This window comes from Haemaphysalis longicornis, unplaced genomic scaffold (assembly GCF_048455015.1).
Source record: "Haemaphysalis longicornis isolate Haplotype H1 unplaced genomic scaffold, Haemaphysalis longicornis Haplotype H1 scaffold_10, whole genome shotgun sequence".
Taxonomy (NCBI): Eukaryota; Metazoa; Arthropoda; class Arachnida; order Ixodida; family Ixodidae; genus Haemaphysalis; species Haemaphysalis longicornis.
The window spans coordinates 31,081,406-31,099,663 of record NW_027526204.1 but is presented as its reverse complement, the minus strand read 5'-3'; the positions used below and the strand labels follow the sequence as shown (position 1 = coordinate 31,099,663).

Below are 18,258 nucleotides of genomic sequence, written 5' to 3'. Positions count from 1 at the left end.
ATTTATGTGGTCTCCATGGCGCAGAAAACCCAAGTTTAAATGCTTTAGTGGAAAATTCAGGCTTGTACCGTGCAGGAACTAAACCTCGGCTGTGACGCCCTAATGTAGTGCTCCGGATTCCTTTCCACCACCCAGGGGCAACGAACCTGTGCTGAAATGTAGATGCGTAGTCTATTCTCCTTTTTTTCGATCTGAAAGCGAGCCAGCATGGCCGGGATCGAACACGCGTCCTTGGGGCATGCAGCACTACGCTTTGTTACACGCTAAATGTTTTGTACTTGCTACATAAGGGCTTACGAAAGATTGGCCACCCCTAATTAAACGTGTACGGTACAAGTGGCGTGTTTTATTTAAGAGCAAACCTTTGGCGATGTTTTCGCCATTATCAAGAATACACAATAAACCATGCACATCTAAACCCCCTGCGCACTTATACAGTGAATAATGTTTCCCGCCTACTGGATTCTTTTTCGGTTGCCTCGCCAATAAACAAGATACTGCTGGGGCGCATTGACCTCATGCATCCCCCGGCTAATATGTGATCCTTAGAGAACTTTGGTTTTCGAAAATTCACTTGACACCTCCGAAGGTGCCAACAACACAGCCGGTGCTTTATTGTCATGAACATCAAGAAGGCTTGCATTTAATAGCTGCCAACCAGTAGTTACAATTTTGTTTGAGGCATGGGTTTAAAAGGGCAATTATTAATCGCAGATTCACGCCGGAGTGAACGTGACTGTGGTGCCAACGCCAGGCGATGGGTATTGGAATCGGTATTGGAATTGGCTTTGGAATCGTTGGGCAAAACAGGGGTGCTCAAGGTATCAAGGATAGGTTTAAGTTCAGTGTTCGCAGAATAACATCATTTGATATCTCTACGTGGTTTTATGGGGCGGGGAATAGCAATTCCACGTTTACGATGTATACAAAACACGTCTCAATGGAGAAAGTGGAAACTAAGAATACGGCGGAGCAGTTATTTTAATTTACCAAAGATTTGGGTGCAACATCACAATTCAACCATGGTTTGGCTAGCCACGGGTTCTCCAAGGAGGTTCAAGGCATTTCAAGTCATTTGCATTCATTGCTGTCGGAAGACACCTTAACCTCACGCAGCACGACTCGCTGTTATTGCACTGAAAGAAACAAGGTAAAAATAATTGGAAGACGTCTCAGTTAACGCGAAGGCAACACAGTTTTGTCACTGAAAAATAAAAGCAATACATAACATGGTCATAAAATAGGTGCATTATTTACCCATGTTGGGGATCACTTAGTTGATGTTTTTGATGTATTTTAAAAGAAAACAAGATTTTTGTCTGAGAATTATAAGTTTTTTATCGAAGTTAGCAGCTTAAGAATACCCGTTTGAGGCAACTTCAAAAAGTAGAAACACGAGTTTATCTCTTGCACAGCTATACTCTATTTATTTTGCCTAGAAAAACAAGTTAGGAGTTGGGATTCAGCTCAAATAAGGCACTGGTAATGGCTGCATTAGGTTGCGCCTAACGAACGAATTTTTTTATTACCAGAGCGCCTGATAGGATGGCTACATGCAGAATGTTGCTATGGTTGTCGGATTTTACGCCCCGACTTATGAGGTCCCAGTTATTTTTGTCACAATGCAACAATTAAACAGCGTCACAATAATGACACCCTTGCGTTTGTATTATTCTCTTCTACGAAAGAAGTCTCGCAGCGACTCTTTTTGGAGCTCAGAAATGATGCGAAGTATTTGCTAACTATCGCTTACTGTTCGCTGTCAAATTATGGGGTGTTTAATTTATAGGCGTGAAGCACCACCGAAGTATCATCGGCGCAGCTGACAAACGCAGTTACAGCATGTACTGTCAATAATGCCTGTACGGGGAGGCGAAAAAGTATCGATTGGTAGAAATTTTGACACATCCCTAATTCCCTAAAATGTTTTGAGGGACTAGATGCCATTGAATGCAGAACGACAGTTGTGACATGTGCATATGCAACACTTGTTTTTTTGCATACTGCGTCTGTTGGTCGTGCACGCGACGTGTCGAAGTGATTTCACTCTGCTTCGTTTCGTCTGACAGAAATTACAATCTGGGGTAGGCGTTACATGGCGCTTGTTATTGCGTCCTCGATGAACGTTTCCCCGAATTATTCGCCGCGAGGACGCTATGGCTTCTAGTTGGTACGTTGCTGGCGGCACCAATCTAGCTGCATCATAGCGCGTATAGCCAGGATTTTTCCACCATAAAATCAAACTCCTAGTTTACTCTCCCGATTGTGCTTTCTCGCTTATTTACCTCGTGCGTTCTACTACTCCACATGAGCTATCTGGTAACGACGATATTCAATATCCTCTTAAGACCCCGCGTACAACATAATAAACAATCAGATTTCAGCGCTCCGTAAACAAAATTGGCTGAAAGCGAAATCGAAACAGCCTCTCAAAGCTGAATTAGAGACTGGGGCTGCAATCTGTTTGTGTTTCCTGCAACTGTAGGTGCGAGAGCGCGCTTATACCAACAACAATGGCGTTTTCCAGTCCGAAGGTTTTCTATCGACGCCGCCAAAGTAAATCGTTGTTAGGTTTTTAAAAATAATGTGACCCTTTTAATTTTCGCTTTACGAGCTCATGAAAGACTCAGGTATCATTCAGCACCATTATTTCTGCCTTGACTTTTGGTTTATTCTTTATTTAACTCCTAAATTCGATATGAAACAGGTGGAATGTCAGGACAATGTTGATTCTTTGTTAGTACGTTTGGTAGAATGCATTGTTTTAATTCCGTTCTTTCTATTGAAATTAGGTTTCTATAGTGCCGAAGCCCCTTAAAGGCTGAGGCTGTTGACGTCTTCGGTCGCTGTCGTGGTAATCGTAGTCTCATGTATTCACGGCACTAAGGCACCGGGGAACTCGTTTACGCCTCGCGCTGGAGCGTAAAGTGCACTAAAAAAACACCGGGACACTCGTTTACTCCTTGCGCTGGAGAGATTCGTGCCTTAAGGGCTTCAGGCCGGTCCGGTTGGACAAGCCAGGACCGATAGCCTTAGCTGGGCTTTTATCGGTGAAGGGAATAATTTGCTTGTTAACGCAAATGTTTTGTGAGTATGGCCGAGTGAGAGAACCGTTTCTAATGGTGTCAAGAAGTGGACAGGGTTTCCATAGCCGATCGGCTTCTCTATCTTCATCAGAAACACCGAGACACACACACACACACACACACGCACACACAACGCACACAACACAACATACAAAACAAACACACACATAACACAACACAGACACAACACACACACGCAACACAGGCACAACACACACGCACACACAACACACACAACACAGCCACCCATACACACACGCACGCACACTGTGACATCATGTTTCATGGTTTTTTTCAACTTAGTCCCAGTGTGCAATATATTGCACATCGGATAACTTTTCAACTGAATGTCATAGCAAATAAAGAATGACATCAGAATCATCCCTTCTTGAAAAAATTACTTGAAAAAATTCACGGCTTTTTACTACGTCATGCCTCGGGTCTCTGGAGGATATCGCTCGACTTTATTGACCGTGCTTGTTCTGCATAGCAGAGTAACGTGTAGCGTTGCAGAATTAGAACGCCGCTGTTTTTTTCTGGTTTCTGTATTTATAGTAGAAGCTGTGCCAGTCTGTTCCTCCTTCAAGGCGCCATGCAGACAAAACACAAGATTAGTTCATTCGAAAGATTGCCTCGCTAGAACCCTACTGACCCCACTTTTAACGCATACTTCGCTCAAATAAGCTGTATCATTAGGGAAAAAAAGGCGGTGACCACGCGACCCGCTAGCTCATTTCCCGCAACAGAACCTGTGATGTCGTTTGTCCAGCTGGGCGCGTGGTTGGCTGAGGCAGGCAGAAGCAAACACAAATTAGGCACGGCTTATAAGCATGCTGAAGGAGCTATTTGCCCTTAAATGTAATGCATATTAATTTTAAGGCAGTAAGGGTTGTGGGGTATTCACTGGGAGTTACGAAAATGCACGTGGACAAAGAATTACCGAAGCGCACGCTGTTGGTATTGGGCGCACTATGCTTGTTTTAGTTGCGGCGCAGACCGCCGCTTTGGAGTTGCCTTATACGACACTGGCCGATTGGCGCAAGCGACGTTGTCGTTATGACTCTGTTTGTCGAGGATACCCCATGCTTCAGGAAACCATTACTTTCTGCCGTAAGAAAAACAAGCCAGGCGCAAATGCGGCCAAAAACAAAGCAACGGCGGACAACGGTCCGCGGCCCCGTATGGTAGCGCCATCTGGGAGGACTGAGGTAAGTAAGGTGGCAGAGCCACGGCCGGGCTGGAGGAGCGGCGGGCGCGCAGTTTCATACGGCCTGCGCTTCGGGTATAGTTCCCACCTTTCACCGCCGCTAGTTCGTGGCGCTTCGGACCAACCCTCGCCAGTTGACCCACAGCACGGGCGGGGTAGAGGAGCGGTGCGCGCGGACTTGCCGCTGCCCTAGCCCTGCCGTGGCTACAGGTGATACCTGCCAGTGTTAATTTACATGGGCGTTCTTAAAATAGTTGATTCCTTACCCCCTTCTGAATTTTCGGTCTATTAGGGTCAAACAGCCTAACATTATCATTCGGAAGCGCCGAATCAAACATTTGAAAGAAACATTTCAACGCGGGGCGCATGACGAAAAATATGCGCGGTCTTCATATCTTATCAGCGACTGTATTATGAAAATGGTGAGACAGGCAAATAAACGCGGCACTTTCCGTGACTGAAATATCATTTCTTATTTTTTTATTTTTCCTTTCGGATGATGTCTTGGTTTGAACACGCACAGGGCAGGACCAGTGAAGCGAATGATTTCCCGTCGAGGGAGATAGGGTTATCGCTTAGCTAAACGTGATTCTGCTATTCACGCTCCGGTCGGGCTGAGCGGCCCGCCGGCAGCGAAGCGCACTGTCAAAAACACACAGCTGCGCTCGGCCAGAAGCGATGCGTCGACTAACAGAAAGGCGGGTTGGAAGGGCAGAGGGTTGGTTCGAAGCGCCCCCACTGTAAAGAATCTGCTGTATTGGTTCCTTCTTGGGTGCGCAGGCCGTATGAAAGTGCGCGCTCGCCGCTGCTCCAGTCCGGCCGTGGCAGAGCCCAGTGACGCACTAGAAGTTCATGTGAATACCGGCCCTTGTGGCTTCATTGCAGACGTCACGAAAACACGATTTGGCGGGAGAATCAAAAATTTAGCCTAAATGGAATAATTTCTTATTTAATGCGGCATCGTTTACGGCCGGACACGCGCTCGGGCCACTTATAAAACGCGAAGTCTTTTGAATAAAACAAACTTGTATTTTTCTGATCGGCCCCTTTAAGGCCTTCCTTTCTTTTACAGACGGCACACTTTCTTGTTTGTCCTTTCCCAGTTTCGCATTGTCATGCGTTTATAAGTTGGCTGTTGGGCTGATTTCGGTGCCACTGGTGAAACGGAGTGGTGGTGCAAGTGTCCGACTTAAAGGGACACTAAAGTGATTTGTAAACATTGCAGGATTACTAGCGCAAATAGTAGTCCAGAGTCCATAGGCCATGTTTCGACCATTCTGAGCGCGTTTGCGCGAATTTATTTAGTACAAAAATCGATTCGAAATCGCTGTCCTCCTCTTTGCATCCTCGCCCATTTTCTGGGGCGTTTTCGTGTATCGTTAGGAGGAGATGACCTGGCTTTACTGAGCTACTGCATGGCTCGCCGACCTTCCGGCAGAGTCACTCGGCCCAGCGTTTAGTCCACCGGCCGCGGACGGGTTGTCGCAATTTGTTCGCTCAGTTGAAACGAAGCCATGACACGTTTGTGAATGAAAGAATGTGCCTTTATTCACTTTGTTAGTTTGCACACTGTATCTAGCTCCAAGTCAAGGTCGCTCCACACAAGCGTTACTCAAGCGCACATGCGACGCTTCGCTGACTGTTACGCTAGTAGGAAACTCTAATACCACTTGAAAGCGGGAGAAGAGTCAGCGAAGTCAATATAGGTACTAAGGAAATAAAACCAACTGATAAGTTTACCGTACAGCGTAAAGCAAAGGAGCACGAAACACTTTTCTGCGCTAGGAGAACAAGCACAGCGGTCAGCAGCATGACCACACATCTGTGAACGCTTTTCCGACTAGGAAATGCAATTGGTAGACGTGAGATATTGTGGTAATTTGGGGGATTCTTACTGCACGAGCGCTATACAACATAAGCTGCTTAAAATGTTAAAACTAAAAAAGTGTAAACTGTTTACACAGTATATACCTTATATTTCCAACGCTTGCAGCGCTGGCCCTTTGGCGGCGGTTAAAAACGCGTAGCGTAGTCCTCACGTGTCAGGTAAGCACCATTCGCCCGGTCTGTAGCCGTCATAAGTGAAGCGTAATGAGTTGACAAATTTTTTGTGACTCTCAGGCAACACGTTGATACAGACGGAATGCGCACGGTAATGGGTGATTTCAACTGCGTACTTTCTGCCCGGGATAAAACAAGGAACAACGCGTATTGAACTGCTAGCACTAATTTGTTATCCGAAATTGTTGCGGATTATGGACTCGTGTCGTACAATGTCTAGACGGTGAAAAAGACGTCCACTTTCAAGGTTTCAACCACGCGAGGCTGGATAGGATTTTACGTTTCACTGGACTTCATACAGAAATGCCAAAGGTATGGTGTGCACGCGGTTTTCTTTTCCGATGATTGTTTGATGAAATGCAGGATTGGGGGCAAGAAAGAAGAGTCCCCTTTACATAGGACCTATTGAAACAAACTCTGAACTTATGGAGGACAAAAATTTACGACCTTTGTTAGATAGAAAACTGCCGAACTTGAAGTATTACATACCTCCAGAATACAGGTCTGGTGCGATAACCACTACGCTACTGGCGGGGCAATTTTGCCCTCCACTTTCTGAGGTATGTATGTTAGGGTATTTTTGTTCCTGTGATTGGGGGTGGTAGCCAGCGCCACGCGGACTACTCGGGGTGAAGGAAACCTTCTTTTTAACCCCCAGGCCGTGATGGTCGTGGATGCTGTGGAGGTCGTGGGTTCGGATCCCACCTGGCAGGCATTTTTTCCCCACTTTCTTTCTTTCCAAATTCTTTATCTGTTTCTATGACCTACCACAATCTCCCCTTTGCTTTCAGAGGTTTTCTTGACTGCCAACTCTTATTTCTGTCTTATTTCCAACGAGCCCCTCATTTCCCATTCTAATTCGCTACATGCATAGCGAGGGCCTCTGTTCTGGCGGTCTTTGTGCCATAGGAAGCTCAAGAGGGTTCAACGATGGTCGACCACTCTTGACATGTCGTAGTCACGGCCTGGCCGTTAATAAGAAGCTCCCCTTCACCCCGAGTAGTCCGAGTGGCGCTGGCTACCGCCCTCAAGCACAGGAACAAAAATACCCTAACATAAATACCCCAGAAAGTGGACGGGAAAATCGCCCCGGCGGTAGCGTAATGGTAATCGCACCGTATTCTGGAGGTCGTGGGCTCGGATCCCACCTGGCGGGCATTTTTTCCCCACTTTCTTTCTTTCCAAATTCTTTATCTGTTTCTATGACCTACCACAACCTCCCCTTTGCTTTCCGAGGTTTTCTTTACTGCCAACTCTTATGTCTGTCTGATTTGCAAAAAGCCCTATATATATATATATATATATATATATATATATATATATATATATATATATATATATATATATAGCGAATCAGAATAGAAAATGAGGGGCTCGTTGAAAATAAGACAAATAAAGTTTGGCAGTCAAGAAAACCCCGGAAAGCAAAGGGGAGGATATGGTAGGCCATTGAAACAGACAAAGAATTTCGAAAGGAAGAAAGTGGAGAAAAATGCACGCCAGGTGGGATCCGAACCCACGACCTCCGGAATACCGGTTTGGTGCGTAGTGGTTAAAGCACCAGAGCGGTATTCCGGAATTGAGGAAGCGGATTGGTTTGGGAATATGTCGGGGGAGGTATTGAGGGACAAAGAAGGTTGTATAGTTTGAGCCACGAAGTAGATCACAAGAAAGTCAGCTGGGGTTTGATATTCGGGGAATTTTTGGAGAGAAAGGATGAGAGGGTGTTTGTTGACCCGCCGCGGAGCATACCGAAAGGTTCTCAGAACCGCCGGAAGCAGACCAGGGGGTGAGAGTGGGGTCTTTATCAGAAACCATCTGCAAGCCTCAGGTCGAAAAATAACGTAGAGAAGAGGGAAAATCACTAGGTGAAGGAAAAAAGAAAAAAAGACGAAAAAAAAACCGGGAGGGAAACCACACAAACCCACACACAAAAGAAAAAACTCCCACCTCCGCTCGCGGGAACCCCTGTGTAGATGCGACGCATAGGCGGAGCGGCGAAGGGACCGCGTTTTATAGCGCGCATAACGTTGACGGGACTGCGTAAGCCGGTCCCAGTCGATGACGACGTTGGCGTACTTGTAAAGCGGCGTGGACTCTAGGTGTTTGAGCCAAGCGTAGATGTTGCTTCGCCGGAGAACGGCACACCGGTTATATGCGCAGCGCGCCCGAAGGCGAGAAAACCGCGGAAGAGAGAGTACTGCACATGCGCCGGCCCCAGCGCGTCTGCCGTGGCTTTGACGCAACGTGTCGCGGCTATGACACAACAAAATCCAACGCAATCCACTTTAATACAATACAATTCAAACCCAAGCCAAGCCAAGCCAAGGCAATCCAATCCAAGCCAATCCAATAGAATCCAATCCAATGCCCCTCACGAGAGAGTGTTCGCTATCGGAGAGGAGAGGGGGTGAGTGGCGGAGAGCGCAGCTGGTGCGGCGAGGAGAATGGGGGAGGGGCGGACAACGCCGACGACGACGACGCCGGAGGGACAAGGCGAGTGAATCAGATGCTCTGAATCTAAAAAGGAATAACCGGACAACTGAAATGGCACGTGTCGCCCAAGGCAACATTCCTGGAACAGGCCTGTCCTGAAACTCAAAAACGAAAGATAAAGTTAGAGTGACGTACGGGGCACAAGACAACGCGGAGCAAAAAAAGGAGAAAGAAAACACATAAAATGGAATTCCAAAAGCAAAGGTTGGAGTGATGCGATCGAGTATTAAGCTGGAAGCTACGAAATGAAAATAACAGAAATTAGGGGACCAGGTAAAGAGCAGAGGGAGGGGTCTTATTCTTTGGATAAGGTATGTGCAAAACAATGCCTTATTTTGTATTCCCGGTGAATATCGCAAAGACTCCAATTTGCCTCTAGACGCATTAATTCCACTAGGTTCCATGGAGTTGAATTTGTGAATTAAATAGGATTCTCGGTATTTCCTGTCCCTAGGAGACTTAAAGTTTGACTTAAGTATATACAACTTAAGGTCATCAAAATTGTGGCCTGGTTGGTTGAAATGCTGCGCTACAGCAATGGAGGGTTTGCTAAGAGTATCTGCCCGGTGACCATTAGAACGTAGTCTCAGAGGTTGACTCGTTTCGCTATATACTGTTTGTGGCACATTGAGCACTCCAACATATACACAATGTTGAATGAAGTGCACGTAAAACTTGAATTAATCTTGTGGACATAATTACTGGCGGTGCTTTTTACAATGCAGTCGGTCTGCAGGTGCCTACAAATATTCCATCTGGGACTGGAGCAGCTGGCTATGACTGGTTGCTTTGAAGGCCCGTTTTTAGCATGAACTAAAATATCTTTTAGATTCCTGTTTCTCCGGTAGGTCACCCTTGCTGCTCCCGGGAAAGTCTTTCTAAGTAGGGCGTTACTGGCTAAAATGGGGTAGTACCTCCGCAGTATACTGTTTAGGTTTGGTAGGGCGTTTGATAATTTAGTTATTAGGGCAGGTGGCCTGGCGCTTTCGGTTTGTCGCTGTTTGTTGACCACGTCATCCCTTTTGAGATTAGACGCACGTTGGTACGACTGATCGAGCGAGTTTTTGGGGTGGTTCCTGTTCATAAGGGTGGACTTGAGTTCGTCTTGGTGCTCTACACAGTCACTGTCGTCATTGCATTCTCTTCTAAGCCTTTGGGTTGTCCTACAAAGATCCCTTCCTTGCAGTGCCTCGGGCGATGGCTTTTATAATCTAGGTACTGCTGCCTGTCTGTTGGTTTTCTAAAAAGCGTGGTTTTGACTTTACCTTTGTCCGAAATGACGGTCTCAATTTCACTTCCTTATTTCCTTCTCTCCTCTCACCTGGGGACCTACCCCTATATAAATCGTGCCAGGCAGGCGAGAGATTGCCCTGACGAAAGCAAGTCTCTTTGCTGAAACGTTGGCAACAATGGTGCTTTTACCTTGTTCAAAGTTTTCTTTGCTTGTGTTCGCTACCTTCTTCAAAGTTCTACTTCTCCCTGAAAGAAAAATGATGTTGTGTTTTCTGAGTATACCGCTTACGTTGAAGGACGAAGCGGTCTATGTTAGAATAAGGTTGGGGGTTGTATTCAAAAATTTGACTTTTGACTTGGTTATCAGGTGGCGGTGGCCCTGTTTTTCAGACTTCCTAATGGCATCACTGATGACAGACGGTGGGTATTATTGTCGTGTTAGGTCATTAGTTAGTTGTTGACAGTTAAAGACAAAATCAGCTGGGTCAGAGCATATCCTTTTAAAACGCAGAGACTTACTGTATGGTATGCCGAGTTTACAGTGTTTAACGTGCTTGCTTTTGTAATGCAAGTATTCACCTCGGTGTGTTGGCTTCTTGTACACTGAGGTCACAAGCTTGTTGTCTAATATTTTCACTGAAACATCGAGAAAATTATTGGCGGATGCGGAATATGACTGGGAGAATGAAATGTTCTCGTGGGCGTTGTTGAAAGCGGTTATAAATTTTAGATGTTGCTCTTCCCTATGGAACAAAATGAGAAAACTATCGTCAATGAACCTTCGATAGAAGAAAGGCTGAAGCTCTGCGTTGCTTAGATATTCAGACTCCAATGTGCCCATGAAAATATTAGCATAGTTGGGTCCTATTTTTGTTCCCATCGAGGTCCCGTCGATTTGCACTTAGTGCTGATTGTCGAACCCAAAGTTGTTCGCCTCCAAGGCAAGCTTTAAAAATACGCCGAGAGTTTCACCATCAATTGAATTTTCTTGGGGAGCATCATCGTACGCATGGATGACAGATCGGATGCCGTCCGAGTTTGGAATATTTGTATATGACGAGGCGATGTCGAGAGTGACTAGCAGGCTATCTTCCGGTATAACTACATCCATAATATCAGTCAGAAAATGGTTTGTATCCTTTACATATGAAGGTAGTGTGGGAGGAATGTCTTTGATTAAGCTATCGATAAAACTAGAGATCATTTCTGTTACCGTCCCTATACCGGAGATGATTGGTCTGCCTGGACATTCTGCTTTATGTAATTTAGGCAACATATAAAATTGTCCTGGAACTGGACTTAAAACTTGAAGTGAGGGTGCAGTTTTTTTCAGACTTTTTTGTCCTTGACGAGCACCATGAGTGTCTGGCCTACCTTGTTCCTAAATTGCGAAGTCTGATTGGTGTCGACTGGTTTATAGAAAGAAGTATTGCTGAGCTCTCTTTCTGCCTCAGTGATGTAGTCCTGCTTATTCATAATAATAATTGCGCCACCTTTGTGGGCGGGTTTGATTGTGAGGCCGGAGCTCCCGCTTAAACCTTTTAATGCCTCTTCCTCTTTCTGTGAGAGATTTTTGTGATGCGGTGATCTATTTTTACATTGAACTAGAATGTCACGTTGTACCGCCTTGATGTAGATGCATAAGCATTTGTCTCTTTGTGGGGGAGGAGTCTAAAGGTGTAGTGATTACAGCGTCGTGTCCATATTAGGGTCTTGTGATTTGCCATAGTAATACTCGCTGAGCCTAAGCTTTCGGGAGAATTTCTCTAAATCCTTATAGAGTTAGAATTCGTCTAGTCTGCCGGTTGCAGGGCAAAAACCCAAGCCTCTTGATAGCCCGCGTTCTTCGTCATCAGTGAAGGGGGTGTCGGAAAGATTTACTATGTGGCACTATTTGAGCTGGGAGAGGTTCAGGTCAGGAATATTTTCGGGGCTTGCATGGGAAGGAAAAAAAGACGTGTTTACTGTTTCAAGAGGGGAAGTTATGCCGTCCCGAAGCAGCTTTTTCTGATTTGTTAGAATTACTTGGCGCTCTTTGTTTTCTGCAAACACTTTTAAAAGGGTAATTTCATGGGGCGTCAAGTCTACCTGGTCAGTGAGTTTTTGTTCCTCACTGAGGATGTGCTCTAGTTGTGAGTTATCGTGATTAATAACAATATTCGAAAGTTCCTTGAATGCTTCGTGTATGCATAGCGCCCACCTATCCTGAAGCTCTTGAGACATGTCGGAGGTGGCGGCTTTAACGTAAATGCGCATCCCTTTCGGAACAACGTCACATCTGCGATTGGGAATGAGGGTACTAAGATGGCACTGATATCGCACTCGGTTTGGGACAATTTTTCTAGCTTTGAAAAAATTTTTGACACGGTTGGTCTTTTCTGAACACAAGAGTCACCTGATTCTAGTCAGTTCCTTCGGTTTTGGTTCACGACGGCCGAGAACAAGAAGCGAGGCTCGGATGGAGCCTGGGATGAAGCCTGCGATGCTGCCGCTGGGTCCAAAGGATCCTGGCCTGAAGTGCGGGCTGAAGACCGGGATACTCCTACTGGGTCCGATGGAGCCTGGGCTGGAGCCCGGGATTCCGCCGCTGGGGAGGCCGGTGCTGGTGGAGGGGAGGTATGGCCTGGTTCAGCCGCTGTCTGGCCCGCAGAGTGCTGCTGCCACGTGTAGTCTGCGCTTGCGTATCCTCGACGTAGGGTCTGGTGCAGGTGGCTCGCCAGGATAGCCACACCCTCGAAACTTGGGTGGAGCCCGTCAGCGGCTAGCACCCGAGCCGGCACCTTGAACAATTGCTATTGGTAATATGATCTTGCATGAACGCTCTTCGAGAACTGCATGTGGCACTGTATATCTCCCTCTTTGTATGTGTTATTTAGCCTTATGTCCACTTATATTTCAGTATTTATGTGATCTAGCTTAAATTAGCGTTACTTTGCATTGTATTGTTCTTGCATTGGATGACCTTGCCTTTCTGCGTCCGCCTCGTGGACGGCCATCACGTTTTAGACAGCAAATAGCTTCCGCGTTTTTACCCCATGTGAAACCACGTGCTGTTTTGGGGCTTTCTTCGAACCTCTTTCATCTCCGCATTACCCCGCTGCGGTTCTCGCACCCCTCCCGCTAAAAAAACCCTCTATTGTCTCAATCCCCCTCTTCCTTCACTCCTCTTCTTTTTTGTGTGTGAGTGTGTGTTGAGGCTTGCTCTAGGCGACCTTAATTAACTCTGGTCGCCTTCACCCTTTTCTCATAACCAGTCAATTTCCACTGAAGAAACGAGCAAGAAACGAGCCCTTCCTTAGTCCCTCACTTTCTTGCTTTCCGGTGGTGACATCAGTGCCATGCAACGCATTCCCCTTATCCAATAGCCTCGCCTGCCTTGATTACGCCCCCCTTTACCCTCTATTCCCCGGCACCACTCCAACGCTCCCCCCCCTTCTTGCGTTCTGGGTCTTTGCATACTTCTGTGTCGCGTAGAGTCTACGTTTTGCTTGATACACCTTCTTGCTGCGCCCACAACTGAAATGTATGTAAACCTAACTGATGTGCACTGTGTGTATCTATGGCAAGAATCAGGCTGGAGACAAGGCAGTTGGGAACTATGGTCTGGGCTGTAGAAATAGCAGGGGAGACCTACTAGTTCAGTTTGCAGAACGGAATAACCTACGCATAATGAATACCTTCTTCTGTAAACGGGAGAGTCGGAAGTGGACCTGGACGAGCCCGAATGGGGAGCACAAAAATGAAATAGACTTCATATTATGCGATAACCCTGGCGTCGTGCAGGATGTGGAAGTGCTCGGAAGGGTAAGCTGACGTCACCACCGCATGGTAAGATCTCGAATTAGGCTAGAGTTGAGGAGGGACAGCAACAAGCTAGTACGAAAGAAGCCGATAAATGAGCAAACAGTAAGACGTAAAGTAGAAGAATTCAGGATCGCGCTGCAGAACCGATATTCCGCCCTTAACGAGGAAGCCGAGCTTACGACACAGGAAGCCAGCGACAACCTTACACGCATTCTCATTAAGTGTGCAGTAGAAGTCGGGGGCACTATGGCTAGACAGGATACTGGTAAACTTTCACAGGAGACGAAAGATCTAATCAGGAAACGGCAAACCATGAGAATCTCTACCGCAGCTGACAGAATAGAACTAGCAGAACTCTCGAAGTTAATCAATAAGCGCAAGACAGCTGACATACGGAAGTATAATATGGAGAGGATCGAATACGCTGTAAACAACGGAGGTAGCCTGAAAGCAGTAAAGAGACGTCTTGGCGTGGGGAAAAATCAGATGTATGCACTTAAGGATAAGCAAGGCAATGTCATCACAAATAGAGATAAAATAGTCACAGTGGCCGAGGAGTTCTATAGGGATCTGTACAGTAGCCGGGACATACAGGATAATGCCGAACGAGACAGTAGTTCAGAGGAGATAGACATCCCACCAGTAACGACCGAAGAAGTAAGGAAGGCTTTGAAAGAAATGAAAGGGGGCAAAGCCCCTGGTGAGGATCAGATAACAGCAGACCTCTTGAAGGATGGCGGAGAAATTGTACTTGAAAAACTGGCAAACCTGTATACGCAATGCCTAATGATCGCAATGGTACCGGAATCTTGGAAGAACGCGAACATCATCCTAATCCATAAGAAAGGCGACATGAAGGACTTGAAAAACTACAGGCCGATCAGCTTACTGTCAGTCGTCTACAAGGTATTTACCAAGGTAATCGCTAACCGAATCTCTGCAACCTTAGATTTCAGTCAACCTAAAGAACAAGCAGGGTTCCGTAAAGGTTATTCAACAATGGACCATATTCACACGATCAATCAGGTGATAGAGAAGTGCGCTGAGTATACTCAACCCCTATATATAGCCTTCATAGATTATGAGAAAGCATTTGACTCGGTCGAAACCCTAGCAGTCATTCAGGCATTACGGAACCAGGGGGTAGATGAGCATTATGTAAGAATACTCGAGGATATCTCTAATGGGTCTACAGCTACCATCATCCTCCATAAGGAGAGCAGTAAAATACCTATAAGGAAGGGTGTCAGACAAGGAGACAATCTCTCCAATGTTATTCACAGCATGCTTACAAGAAGTATTCAGAACGTTGGATTGGGAACAGGTGGGAGTAAGGGTTAATGGAGAATACCTCAGTAACCTCAGATTTGCTGATGACGTTGCCTTGCTAAGTAACTCGGGGGACGAATTGCAAAGCATGCTTTCCGCACTGGGCGAGCAGAGTAGAACCGTGGGCCTGAAAATTAATATGCAGAAAACTAAAGTAATGATCAATAACCTCGGGACAGCACAGCAGTTTGAGATAGATGGCGAGGCAGTGGAAGTGGTAAGGGAATATATATACTTAGGCCAAGTTGTGACCCGAGATCCCAACCATGAGGCAGAGATAATTAGAAGGATCAGAATGGGGTGGGGTGCATATGGCAGGCATTATCAGATAATGAATAGCAGCCTACCATTGTCGTTGAAGAAGAAAGTGTATGACAGCTGCATCTTACCGGTACTCACCTACGGGGCAGAAACTTGGAGGCTCACTAAGAGGGTTCAACTTAAATTGAGAACGACTCAGCGGGCAATGGAGCGGAAAATGATAGGTGTAACATTAAGGGACAAGAAGAGAGCGGAGTGGGTCAGGGAGCAAACTGGTGTTAAAGACGTATTAGTAGAAATTAGGAAGAAGAAATGGACTTGGGCAGGGCATGTAATGCGAAGGCAAGATAACCGCTGGTCATTAAGGGTAACAGAGTGGATCCCTAGAGAAGGCAAGCGCTGCAGGGGGCGGCAGAAAGTTAGATGGGCAGATGAGATCAAGAAGTTTGCGGGGATAAATTGGTCACAGTTGGCACAGGACCAAGGTAGTTGGAGAATAATGGGAGAGGCCTTTGCCCTGCAGTGGGCGTAGACAGGCTGGTGATGATGATGATGATGATGTGTATCTTTGAAAAAGACCGTTCCCCGTTCAAAACGTTAGAATATATGTTATGTTTTTTGGTTGAACTTCTCTATTGTATATATATATATATATATATATATATATATATTATAATGGGGTTTATTAGCAAACGGCTAGAGCGTGGTAACGGGGGCTGGTTGTACCAGAGGCCAAGCTAGCTCGGGAGTCCACGCGCAGGTATGGGGCTGCTCCGGTGACTGAGCCTCGCACATAGGCCCAGTTGGGGGATTGACGCCACCAAACAGTCAGCCTCCGTCTCAGTTCAGCGCACACCCATTTGGCCACACTGGTGCGCCTTCTAACGGCCACTATCTCTGTTACAATATATATATATTTACAGAAAGAAATGCGGGCAGTCTACAACGCCAAAGAAGGCATAGGGGAATGGTTGGACTATATTTTTTTACCGTTAGTGAAATTATATATATATATATATATATATATTGTAGCGTTGATTATGGACGCGATCGATGTAATTGTCACCGGCAACCATGTAAGGACAATTCCCCGTTGGGGATATTCGGCTTGGTGCACGCCCGACGACGAGGAGGCAGAAGCATCGCTTGGGCACGGGCCGATCGAGTATCGCGTCGGACTTAGCTTGCTGAGCACGAAGAACCCCGGCTACTCCGCAGCTCTAACTGCTCGTTAGTGGTCCAATAAACCACGCTTCAGTTTGGTGGAGGTGCGGGGTAGCCGGGGTCCTTTTGACGTTGTGACGGACCACCACGCATTGTGTTGGTTGTCGTCGCTCAAAGACCCGTCTGGCCGCCTTGGTCGCTGGGCTCTGCGACTTCAAGAGCATGACATCCGTGTGCTGTACCGTTCCGGCCGGAAGCATTCAGACGCTGACGCTCTGTCCCGCTCCCCCCTACCGGCGGAAGACTCGTGTTCCGTTTCTGTTGATGCCGGCCTGTCGTCCCTCGACATCACGGACATGCCAGCCGAGCAGCGTAAGGACCCCTGGATTGCTTCGCTTATTGACTTTCTCTCTGGCGTGCCCTCTGCTCAAGAATCGCGTGCGCTGCGCCGCCAAGCTGCCCACTTTGCAGTCCGCGACGAAATGCTGTTCAGGCGCAACTACCAATCAGGAGGTCGCAAATGGTTACTGGTAATACCTCGCCATTTGCGCGCGGGCATATGCGCATCCTTCCACGCTGACCCCAGCTGCGCTCACGCCGGTGTGTTAAAAACGTATGAGCGGCTTCGCGTACGGTATTACTGGCGGGGAATGTACACGTTCGTCCGCAACTACATCCGATCATGCATCAACTGTCAGCGGCGCAAATGCCCTCCTACTCCCGCGGCGGGCCCGCTGCAGCCATTGCCGTGCCCAGAAAGACCGTTCGATCGCATTGGGATAGACCTTTACGGTCCCCTTCCGTGCACAGCTGCTGGCAACCGTTGGGTCATTGTGGCAGTGGATCACCTTACGCGCTATGCAGAAACCGCTGCTCTAGCAACTGCCACGGCACGTGACGTCGCGTCCTTCCTGTTACGCCGCTTCATACTTCGCCATGGTGCCCCTCGAGAGCTGCTCAGTGACCGAGGTCGCGTCTTCCTGTCGGAAGTCATCGAAGCCCTCCTGCGGGAATGTCGAATTGTTCACCGAACTACGTCGTCTTACCACCCGCAGACGAATGGTCTCACAGAACGATTTAACCGCACCTTGAGTGATATGCTTTCGATGTACGTGGCGTCGGACCATTCGGACTGGGACGTGATACTTCCCTTTGTCACGTACGCCTACAACACGGCCACGCAGACGACGACGGGATTCTCACCTTTTTTCCTGCTCTACGGACGGGAGCCGGCATGCACTCTTGACACAATTTTGCCGTATCGCTCAGATCAGACCGAGTTCGCACCCATTTCGGAAATAGTCAAGCATGCCGAAGAGTGCCGTCAGCTCGCCCGCTCGCTCACATCTGAACACCAGCAACACCAGAAGCATAATCTCGACGCTTCCACCGCGGCTCCCACCTATAGGCCTGATTCACTTGTCTGGCTTTGGGTCCCATGCCCTACACCCGGTCTCTCACCGAAGCTTGTTGCAAAATATCATGGACCCTACAGAGTTGTCAAGCAAACTTCAGCAGTGAATTACCTCATCGAACCGGTTGCGCCCGCACCCGACCGTCGACACCGTGGTCGCGAGATAGTTCACGCCAACCGGCTGAAAGAGTATTACGATCCTG

The 18,258-nt window shown here is 47.2% G+C and overlaps 1 long non-coding RNA gene across 1 annotated transcript in view; it reads right to left on the bottom strand.

Moving 5' to 3' along the window:
* Nucleotides 1–972: 972 nt before the first annotated feature.
* LOC144157676 (uncharacterized) overlaps nucleotides 973–18,258 on the bottom strand; it is a 31,142-nt gene continuing 13,856 nt past the window's right edge. The window contains exon 4 of the long non-coding RNA XR_013319818.1: nucleotides 973–1,136. This is a non-coding gene — a long non-coding RNA (uncharacterized LOC144157676). The remainder of the gene's footprint in view (nucleotides 1,137–18,258) is intronic.